The following is an 11,330-nucleotide window of genomic DNA, read 5'->3' as shown; positions in this document are numbered from 1 at the left end:
CCGAGGGGATCTCCGAGTGGATCCCCCCCCAACGAGGTCGACCAGCCGCCGCGGCCCTCTGTCTCGTCGCGGCCCGAGGGGATCTCCGAGTGGATCCCCCCCACGAGGTCGACCAGCCGCCGCGGCCCTCTGTCTCGTCGCGGCCCGAGGGGATCTCCGAGTGGATCCCCCCCACGAGGTCGACCAGCCGTCGCGGCCCTCTGTCTCGTCGCGGCCCGAGGGGATCTCCGAGTGGATCCCCCCAACGAGGTCGACCAGCCGCCGCGGCCCTCTGTCTGATGGCGGCCCGAGTGGATCTCCCAGTGGATCCCCCCCCCACGAGGTCGACCAGCCGTCGCGGCTCTCTCTCTCTCTCTGTCTCTCTCTCTCTCATCGCGTCCCGAGTGGATCTCTGAGTGGATCCCCCCCCCACGAGGTCGACCAGCCGCCGCGGCCCTCTGTCTCGTCGCGGCCCGAGGGGATCTCCGAGTGGATCCCCCCCCAACGAGGTCGACCAGCCGCCGCGGCCCTCTGTCTCGTCGCGGCCCGAGGGGATCTCCGAGTGGATCCCCCCCCAACGAGGTCGACCAGCCGCCGCGGCCCTCTGTCTCGTCGCGGCCCGAGGGGATCTCCGAGTGGATCCCCCCCCAACGAGGTCGACCAGCCGCCGCGGCCCTCTGTCTCGTCGCGGCCCGAGGGGATCTCCGAGTGGATCCCCCCCACGAGGTCGACCAGCCGCCGCGGCCCTCTGTCTCGTCGCGGCCCGAGGAGATCTCCGAGTGGATCCCCCCCCACGAGGTCGACCAGCCGCCGCGGCCCTCTGTCTCGTCGCGGCCCGAGGGGATCTCCGAGTGGATCCCCCCCCAACGAGGTCGACCAGCCGCCGCGGCCCTCTGTCTCGTCGCGGCCCGAGGGGATCTCCGAGTGGATCCCCCCCCAACGAGGTCGACCAGCCGCCGCGGCCCTCTGTCTCGTCGCGGCCCGAGGGGATCTCCGAGTGGATCCCCCCCACGAGGTCGACCAGCCGCCGCGGCCCTCTGTCTCGTCGCGGCCCGAGGGGATCTCCGAGTGGATCCCCCCCACGAGGTCGACCAGCCGTCGCGGCCCTCTGTCTCGTCGCGGCCCGAGGGGATCTCCGAGTGGATCCCCCCAACGAGGTCGACCAGCCGCCGCGGCCCTCTGTCTGATGGCGGCCCGAGTGGATCTCCCAGTGGATCCCCCCCCACGAGGTCGACCAGCCGTCGCGGCCCTCTGTCTCGTCGCGGCCCGAGTGGATCTCCGAGTGGATCTCCCCCCCCCCCCACAACACGGTCGACCAGCTGTCGCGGCCCTCTGTCTCGTCGCTGCCCGAGGGGATCTCCGAGTGGATCCCCCCAACGAGGTCGACCAGCCGCCGCGGCCCTCTGTCTGATGGCGGCCCGAGGGGATCTCCCAGTGGATCCCCCCCCACGAGGTCGACCAGCCGCCGCGGCCCTCTGTCTCGTCGCTGCCCGAGGGGATCTGCGAGTGGATCCCCCCCCCACGAGGTGGACCAGCCGTCGCGGCCCCAGTGGATTTCCCCCCCCAACGAGGTCGACCAGCCGTCGCGGCCCTCTGTCTGATGGCGGCCCGAGTGGATCTCCCCCCATGAGGTCGACCAGCCGTCGCGGCCCTCTGTCTCGTCGCGGCCCGAGGGGATCTCCGAGTGGATCTCCCCCCCCCCCCCCACAACACGGTCGACCAGCTGTCGCGGCCCTCTCAGCTGCCCGCGGCCCGAGGGATTGTACTCTGTGTGTCTATGCGGCTTACCTGGCCTCCTGTGGCCCCAAGGATCTCTAGTTGACCGGGCGTCCTTGGTTATTGGATGATCTGGGTTGCTTCACGTCATGTAGGGATTTTTAGTTTACATGCTTGGCTTAAGTATGTCTGTCTTTGTCTGTCTGTCTGTCTGTCTGTCTGTCTGTCTGTCTACAGTCTCTCTCTCTCTGTATGCGGTGTCTGTACGCATGCGTGTCCGTGTCTATGGACTTTTCTTTCTTCGGGCGGGTAGGCGTCATTTGGCTTATTTGATTTTTTTTTTTTAAACTTTTCTTCCCCGTGTTCCACGGTACCATCGTGTTTATCTATTCTACATGTGGAGATCCCAGTCCCGTCCCACCGCCCTTACCCCTGACAACCTCAAGTTTGTAATCTGTCGGTCTGTTTCTGTTTTGTTCGTTCGTTCGTTCGTTCGTTCGTTCGTTCGTTCGTTCGTTTTTTTTTTTTTTTGGAAATCTGTTCACCTAGGACTATAACTGTTTGTACGAAACAGATAGTAATAGAATCTCAAGCCCATCCTACCGAGAACAAAACGTTTCAAAGAGAAAGAAAGGAAGGAGAAGGGGGAAAAATAAAAGTCTCTCTATTTTCTTGCTTCCCTCTGTCACTCCTGATGGTTTAGATGTCTTCTTTTACAATTTTGTGTTTATTCTGTTTGGAATGAACGGTAGTGATCACCTTTCCGGGGATGAGTGTCTCATGTTTGTACCGTCCTGCTGCTTCTCTATTTAGAGTAGACCTGTGGATGTTTCTTTTCGCATGGGTTGAGTGTTGCAAAACTCTTTTAGTTTTTGCTTGTCTGTGAAGTTCTTTACCTCTCCTTCTATTCTAAAGGATAGCTTTGCTGGATAGAGTATCCTAGGCTGCATTGTTTTGTTTTGTTTTGTTTTGTTTTGTTTTGTTTTGTTTTGTTTTGTGTTTCATTCAGGAATTTCAATAGATCTTGCCACTCCCTTCTGGCCTGACGTGTTTGTGGAGAGAAATCCGCTGAGAGCCTTATGGGGGTTCCCTTGGAACTCACTCTTTGTTTTTCTCTTGCCTAAAGGCATTTAGGATCATTGCTTTCTCCTTGACTCTGACCATCTGGATTAGGATAGGTCTCGGTGTGGGTCTGTTTGAGTTCTCCCTGTTTGGCACCCTCTGAGCCTCCTGGACTTGGATATCGGATTCCTTCCTTAGAGCTGGGAAATTTTCAGTCATGCTTTCTTCAAATACCTTTTCGACCCCCTTGCTTCTTCCTTCCCCTTCTGGAACCCCTATTGTGCGTAGATGGGCACGCTTTCGATGGTCCCGTAGGTCCCTGAGATTGTTTTCGTTGTTCTTTATTTGTTTTTCTCTCAGCTGTTCTGATTGGGTTCCTTCTGTTGTCCTGTCTTCTGGGCCACTTATTCGCTCCTCGGCGTGATCTAGCCTCCTTTGGACAGCCTTTAGACCACTTCTCATGTCAGCCAATGAGCTGACCAGTTCTCCTTGACTCTTCTTTAGAGCTTCGATTTCGTTTTTGACGTACAGTATACATCTAAACACTATCACTTGGCGTTCCCTCGGTACTTGGATCTCTCCTTTTTTGAAATCTTGATCTAGCAGGCCATCCGTGTCTATTTTGTGGATCGTGCTTTCAGGGAATTTCTCTGGCTCTTTTCATTGGGAGTGGTTCCTCTGCTTCCTCATGCTGCTCCTATCTCTCTGGCACTGTGGCTTAAGGAGTATCAGTTATCTATTGTGGTCCATAAGGAGTTTAGGTATTTATCTAAAGCCTATACAGGAATAAAACTTTAAAAGGGGGGGAGAGGGGGAGAGAGAGAGAGAGAGAGAGAGACAGAGAGAGAGAGAGAGAGAGAGAGAGAGAGAGAGAGACAGAGAGAGAGAGAGAGACAGAGAGAGAGAGACAGAGAGAGAGAGAGGGGGAGAGGGAGAGGGAGATAGAGGGAGACGGAGAGGGGGATAGGGGGAGGGAGAGGGAGATAGAGGGAGACGGAGAGGGGGATAGGGGGAGAGAGAGAGAGAGACAGAGACAGAGACGGTGGGAGGGGGAGGGGGGTGGGGGAGCCAGATTTTAAAAGAATGGAGGAAAAAAAGGTTTGAAAACAGTGTACAAGCAATAATAGAAGAGCAAGTGGAAGCAGAAGAGCGATCGAGTTGAGACGTCTTCTAAAAGCCTTTAAAAAATAGAAAAGATCAGAAAATAAAACACAATTGTTTCAAAAGTAAATTTTTAAAAGGTAATCGGAAATAGAACAGATTTTAACAAGAGATAAAACACAGGATTTGAAAAGGAGGGAGAAAGAAAAGGTTTGAAGACACTGTGTAATCAATCATAGAAGAGTAAGTGGAAGCAGAAGACCGATCGAGTTGAGACGTCTTTTAATAACCTTAATAAAAAGGAGAAAAAAAAATCGAGAAACGATATCTGAAACCTGTAAATAATCAATAACAGGAGATCTAAACCAAGAGAAGAGAAAAAGGAAAGGGGGTGGATGTTTAAAAATAATAATAATAAAAAGATTTTCAATGAAACATTTAAAAGGGATTAAAACCGTCAACGTAGACGACTGTTCAAAAGTCAAGGTTAAAAAGGTAACAGAAGGTAAAACCGATAGAAGAGAGATTCAAAAAGAGAAAGGAAAAGGAAAAAAACGGGGGGGGGGGGGGGAAGGACGTGTTCCCGGCACCGCGGTCGGATGCTGCGTTCCTCCCGGGAAGGAGGGTGGCTGGCTGGCCGCCCGCCCTCTCCCGGCCCCGGTCGTTCCGCTGCTCTGTGCGGCTGTGTGCTCCGACTCGGGTCGGCGGCGCTCCTCTCCGTAGGTGGGCTCGGGGAAGACCGTGGAACCGCCCCGCCCCTAGCTGCGTCCCCAAACTCGGCTCCTTCTTAGTCATGGTGGCGCGAGTTCTCTGAGGTACCGGGGCAGAAATATCCTATCTGCCTCGGGCTGTAAACGAATCTCAGTCCTGCCTAGAAGGCTGCGGAGCCCCCGGGTGCGGATTCGAGTCTCGGCCCCGCCCCCGCCCGCATGCTGCACGCCAGAGGCTATGGCGGCTGTGGCTGCGTCCCGCCTCTCTTCTCGCGAGAAGCGCCGGTGATGGCGCCGCGGATCTGAGGAGACGGAGGCTACGGCGCCCCTCCCCCCAGGGCACACCGGCCGTGTTGCTTTGCCTTTCTTTTCCCGTCATGTACGGGGGGCGGGGGGGCGGGTTGTTCTGCTCTGTATCCCCTCCCGGCCGCCGCCCCGGTCCTCCGCCCGGCTCGTGCGGCCTGTCCCGGCCCCTGGCTGCCGGCCTGCGACTCGGGCTGGGTGTCGCGGGGACCCTCTGTGCCCGTTTCACTTGGATCGGTCGGTCAAGGGGTGCTCTGGGTAGATCTGAGGCTCGGGGGCGCCCCCTCCGTCCCGTCGGCCTCTCCGTTGGAGAGGGGCAGTTTTGGCGAACGAGCCCTATTCCTCCTCTGCCGCTCCCTCCCCGCGGGACCGGTCCCTCCCGCACTGTTTTGCTTTTGACTCTTTCTTTTCTCCTTTTCTCCTACCAGATTTTGGGCGTCTTTGTCTTTCGAAGAGGGCGGTGTTCTGTCGGAGTTCCGCAGGTGCTCTGATTGGCCGAGTGGGTCCGTCGATGTGAGTTTTGGTGTATTTGTGGGAGAGGGTGAGCTACGAGTGTCCTTCTACTCCGCCGTCTTGCTTCTCCGCGGGTTATTTTTGAAGAGTAGGTGCTGGGGATTGAACCCTGGGCCTTTATTTTTTGCATGCTAAGCACGGGCTGTACTGCTGGATCTCTAGGCCCTCCCCACCGCAACACCCCCCCCCCTTTCCCACCGCCTCCATAGTACTCGATGAATCTCCTGACTAGATATCTATGCTTCCTTGGAATGGGGCCGTCCGTTTCTTCATCGGATGGATGGACGTCTGTGGATTCGTCTCGTTTCTCTCCACTGCGGTGGGTGGCATCGGGGCGTGGGGTGGGGTTGAGTGGCGTGGGGTGGGAACTGTTCTTCACGTGTAGAGGTGGAGCGGAGCGATGAGGATGGTGACTTTTTCCCCCGAGTGTTCACGCCAGGTGATGGAGGCCTGTGGTCTCACTTGGAAGAGGACTCGGGTGACTGGAACAGAGCCCGTGTGGGGTCGTTGTGGAGGGAGGAACTCCACCCCCCCAGCCCCAGCCCCAGCCCCGACACTTGTACCTCATCGAGGGACGGTCGGCCGAAAACAAATGAAAGCTGTCAGAGGTGGGGGTGGGGGTGGGGGTGAAGGGGTGGGTGTGGGTGGGGGTGGGGTGTGTGTGTGTGTGTGTGTGTGTGTGTGTGTGTGTGTGTGTGTGTGTCCCCGTTCCCCGTACCACAGTCCCTGGTCGAGGCCCCCCGAGCGGAGAAACGCACGCCAGGCCGTCCGTGCTCCTGGTTGTCCGGCCGCGTGTCCCCGCCGCCCAGAGATCCCGAACCGTCCCGCTCGCTCCCCTGCCGGGTGCCGTGTGCCACCTGCCTGTCGGCCGGGCGCTATTTTAGACACTGCGAAGAAGTCGGCCGGACGGCCGGGCCGGGCCGGGCCGGGACGAGCCGAGCCGAGCCGAGCCGAGCCGAGCACGTCCAGGCCGAGGTGGGTGGTGCTGGGTTCAGAGGAGTGGGGTACAAGCGGGAGGCGGGCGTCGATGGAGGGGAGGGGGAGGGGGAGGGGGAGCAGGGATGACGATGGGCTGGGGGGCTTGGCGTGTGGGGTGGGGGTGGGAGGGATGGTAGCCATCCTATGACTTTCTCTCCCCACCCCGCCTTTGGCAAGTCTGTTAGAGTGACGAGGTTGTGCTGGTTTCTGGCTGGTGCACACCATAGTGATTGTGTTCTTCTTTTTCCTGGTCTTTTTCAGGGACCCTCGTCCCGAGGGACTGAATCTAGTGCCCTGTGCTGCGCGGTACGACCTAGGGGTCGAATCTGCCAGGAGAGGTCTTACAAGGATCTGGAGGATCCTGGAAAACTGCTACCATCCGGAATCCTACATGGATATTCAAGATCTTGCGGATGGATGGACGGACGGAAGACGGATCGAATGGAGGCCCCGCCCCATCCCCTGGACCCCTTGGCCCAGGAGGATCGTGATGGGTCTGGAAAGGACTCTTCCGACGAGGGTCTCGGGATGGACTTTCTCGGTCCGCGGAAGGTGTTTCTGCACAAAGAGGAAGAGAGGGGCGTTCTCGGCCGGAGAGCCCGAACCGCCTCCTTTCAGGGATCCGCTCCAGTCTGGGTCGGGGTCGGGGTCAGAACGCGACCACCGACGGCTCCCCTCCCTCGTCTTGGCTCTCCAACTTGGGAAACCCTCCTCCCTGCCCCTTCACCCATCTTCTCGTCAGCCTGCCTCCAGCTTCCCCGTGCCAACTACCTCTCTCATGCTGCCGGACTTTCCTCCCCCTTGGGCCGCCAGGAAGCTCTCCCACTCCTCCACGTGCTTTGGCTTGGAATCCCTGACAAACACAAGCGGTGCTGGAGGGCGGGGCCGGGGGCGGTGGCAGAAGGACTCCCTTCATCTTATGGGAGCGACTTTTATCTCCATAGGTGGCGATTGAGAAAACACATAAAATCACTCAGAAGAATACCCATGTGTAGTCTCCCTGACCTAGATCCGTGTCTGTCTGTCTGTCTGTCTGTCTGTCTGTCTCTCTCTGTCTCTCTCTCCATTTCGCTATTCTGTGTGTGTATGTGTGTGTGTGTGCGCGCGCGCGCGCACACGCACGCGTGTGCCTTTCTGTCTGTCTCCCTTGTCTCTCTTTCCTCTCCTCTCCCCTCCTCTCCTCTTCCCTGTTCTCCCCTCCCTTCCCCCCCTCACCCCTCCGCTCCTCTCTTCTCCCCTCCCCTCCACTCCTCTCCTCTCCCCTCGCCTCCTCTCACTTCCCCTTCCCTCCCCTCTTTCCCCTCCTCTCCTTTCCTGTCCTCTCCCCTTTTATCCCTCCTCTCCTCTGCTCGCTCTCTCTCTCTCTCCCCCCCCTTCCCTTCCCTCCCTCCTCCCTAACCCCCCAACCCCTACCTTCACAGGGCCTCATAGATTGCAATCGGTTTCCATGAAATGTGATGAAGAGGGAATGAAGTTTAGAATGATATCCCCATGCCATCGAAACCTTCTTCCCCAGGGATAGCGAGTTATTTGTGGTTGTGTTTGTTTTTGTTTTTCTTGTTGTTGTTTTGGGGTGCAACGAGGGCACAGGAGGCGTTGGGAGTGAGGGTGATGTTTCTCTTTCTGTCTGTCTCCTCCTTAGGAAGGATTTTAAGAGGAGGGAGGACTCACAGAAATCTACCATCTCGTCTCGTACTGCAGCTGTGTTTGAGCTTCCTATACGATCTGGGCGGAACACTCCCCACCCTCACCTCAAGCCGCCATCGCCGCCCCCTCAGCCCCCAGCACCCCCGTCCAGTCCCGCGCTTGGGGCGGTGGTTGGGCATGGGGGGATGTTGGCGGGGTGGTCGTTGGTGGGGGTTGGGGTGGTGGAGGAAACCAGAAAACAGACCACTGTGGCACGTGGCTGACTGGGGCTTCAGGGTGAAGGAGGATGAAGAAAATGGCCGGAATTAGGCTAACGGATTGCTTCGTTTTTGGGCGGGGGGGGGGGGAGAGGAGGGGAGGATCATTAGGTCATTCATTCATTCATTTGCTTGGGGGGGGTGTCATTCGGTTTCTTATGCTCGCCCTTAAAACGGTCGACTCTTCTGACTGACCGGTTGCTGCTCACGGTTCCAGGCCCGTTGTTGAAACTGGAAGCTATCGATCTTACTGTTTCTACTGTATTTCAGTCATTGCAAGTCATCATCGTGCTGGGTCTCTGAGTCCTTCTCCGAGGAGAAGGTCGGTCACGGGACTACTGACCTGACAAAATAGCCTGAGTGACCAAGAAGGCCACACCTTGAGTGCTTATGAGATAATGAGATCTAACCGCCAGCCTCTATAGAATGGGTCACCTGGGAGGCATCGTGACACCATGCTGAGTCTTCTGATGAGAAAACGATTCTGTGGATGGTGATCGATGCTTGATTGTTTGAGCTATGGCTCTAGAACCACCCCACCCACTCCATCCCCAAGGTGGGTACACAGTTTTGAAGACGCTAGCCTGCTGTGAATCCCCTTTGCCCGGCAGAGCGATAAAATGACCTCTTTTCTTCTAAGCTCCAAGACCTTGTCTCTGGATTCTTGGGCTCATCGGGGACGGGGGCCGATCTTTCGGCAACAAGCGTGCTTCAGAAACAACGGATGCCCGAGAAGGACACTCTGCCTCTCCCTCTTCTTCCGGGCCTGAAATGGGGAGGAAAAAATATCGCTTCCCCTGGAAGCCGGAGTCCAGAGCCCGCCATCCGGAGGGACTTCTGGCTTGGCCTTCTCCTGGGGTGGGGGGAGGGCACGCCACCGCACGTGTTCTTTGTCAACTCCCCGTTTCTCTCTTCTCGAGTTATCTCTTTGGGAAGGCTCCCACACTGGATGAAAACAGACAGACAGGCTGGTATCTCTCCCTACCCCACCCTTCGCCCCCCAAATGACTGATCTTCTGTCCCATCAAAATCACCACTTGTTTTCCAACGTGGCTTTCTTGGATCCTGGAGGACTGACATCAACTTAGAGCCAAGATGGGCACAGAACTGAAGGACCTTCTCGGCTGGCCTAAGAAGTCTGTCATCGTGATGTGGGAGGTATTCTTCGAGGGACCTATCTGACTAAGTGCTTGACGGCCTTTTGGACTTTGAACCAACTTGGAGATAGGAACTAGGATGAGAGGGCCCCCGAAATAGCTCAGCAAACTCTTCTCCACCCTTAGAAGAGAGACAGACAGATAGACAGACAGACAGAGAAAGAGAGAGAGAGAGAGAGAGAGAGAGAGACAGACAGACAGACAGACAGACAGACAGTGTGTGTGTGTGTGTGTCTGTCTGTCTGTCTGCCTGCCTGTCTGTCTGACGGTCTGTCGGTCTGTCTGCCTGCTTATTGTAGGAACTCTCTGTCAATGGAAGTATAGTTGACTTACAATGTTGTGTTCATTTATGACGTACGGCATAGTGATTCACTTATTCACACACACACACACACACACACACACACACACACACACACGTATACTTTTTCAGGATAGGTTATTACAAGCTATTGAACATAGTTCCCTGTGCTAGACAGTAGGACCTACTTGTGTACCTAGTTTGTATAGGGTGGTTTATATCTGCTAATCCCAAACTCCTGATTTATCCCTCCGCCTTACCCCGTTCCTCCACCCTACCCTGTCCCCTGTGTTAACCATCGGTTTCTTTTCCATGTCTGCGAGTCCAGTCTGTTTCTGTTTTGTAAATAGGTTCCTTGGAGTCTTTTTAAAATGGAGTTATTTATGTATGGATGGGTGTCTTGACTTACTTTCAGATCCCACCTAGAAGTGATGGCATAGGATATCTGTCTTTCCCTGGGTGACTGACTTCACTAAAACTATGGAACGCTTCACGCATGGGCGTGTGTCGTCCACGTTCAGGGGCCGTGCTGATCTTCTCTGGATGGTTCCCATGTTAGTCTATGTCCTGTGGCAGCAAGCGCTTTCCTTAGGGTTTTTGTCTCAACCTGAAAGCCAGCCCGGAGACTGAAGGTCTTCTAGTTGCCTCCACTATCTGCCTAGGACCCTCTCCACGAATGTTTCCCATTTTCTCTCACCCTTTTGCCTTGGCATCATTGAGTACGAAAACGCTCCGTCTCCTGAAGCCCTGCAGACTGAAGCTGGACAACGGGAGGTAAACGTCAGAGAAATGGCCACAACAGCTCCTGTGGAAACCATCCTCGGGCCTGTTTTCGGGGGAGCCGCTCAGAGAGTTGAGCCGAACACCCCAGGACCTCATCAGAGGCATTTCAAACTGCTCGAGCCGTTTCGATGACCCCGATGTGTGGAAATCTCCTACCAGACTGACCCCCTACTCCCGGCCCTGAATCTGGTTTCTCATCTGCTCCGACGATTCACCTTTGTGCTGTACTTTGGTTGTCCACACAAGTGCCTCTTAGGCGATACCTGACTGCTTGCTCCCTAGGCCTAGCTTCAGAAGCCCATCGACACCACCGCCTCCTGAGACGAGATACTACAACTGTTTCCTTGAACAGACCTGTTCTCAGAACTAAGAAACTGGGTCCATGGAACGCAGGCCCCCTAGGAAACCATTCCCTCCCTCCTGCCCCCAGACCGCACGCACGCACGCACGGACGCACACGCACACGTACAGTCAACAGCCCAGCTTTTAATGTGTAAAACTTCCAGGGAAGTTACAGAATAGGGAAATGTTGGGGTCCAGAGTAGGCTGCCCCAAAATGTGCCCGATGGATTATGCTGAATGAAAGGGACTTCACAAGTGGCCAAGGGGGAGGGTATAGGTCAGTGGTAGAGTGTGTGCTTAGCAAGCAAGCACAAGGTCTTGGGTTAAATCCCCAGTACCTCCGGTCAAAAATAAATGCATAAAATCGAATTCCTCTCCCCGCCCGCCCCCCAAAGTATACACTGCTGTATGTCAACTCTGTCTCAATAAAACTGGAAGGAAAAAAAGGAAGGAAAAAAAAAAAAAAAGCATGATTTAACAA

General features: G+C 55.9%; 1 non-coding gene across 1 annotated transcript; it reads right to left on the bottom strand.

The window, feature by feature from the left end:
- Positions 1-10,198: 10,198 nt before the first annotated feature.
- On the bottom strand, positions 10,199-10,305 carry LOC140692323 (U6 spliceosomal RNA). Its single transcript, XR_012067894.1, has one exon. It is a non-coding gene; the product is annotated as a U6 spliceosomal RNA (small nuclear RNA).
- Positions 10,306-11,330: the final 1,025 nt, after the last annotated feature.

Source organism: Vicugna pacos, unplaced genomic scaffold (assembly GCF_048564905.1).
Source record: "Vicugna pacos unplaced genomic scaffold, VicPac4 scaffold_5, whole genome shotgun sequence".
NCBI classification, from domain to species: domain Eukaryota; kingdom Metazoa; phylum Chordata; class Mammalia; order Artiodactyla; family Camelidae; genus Vicugna; species Vicugna pacos.
Note: the sequence above shows the minus strand (reverse complement) of the source record. Positions and strands in the feature narration are given on the sequence as shown.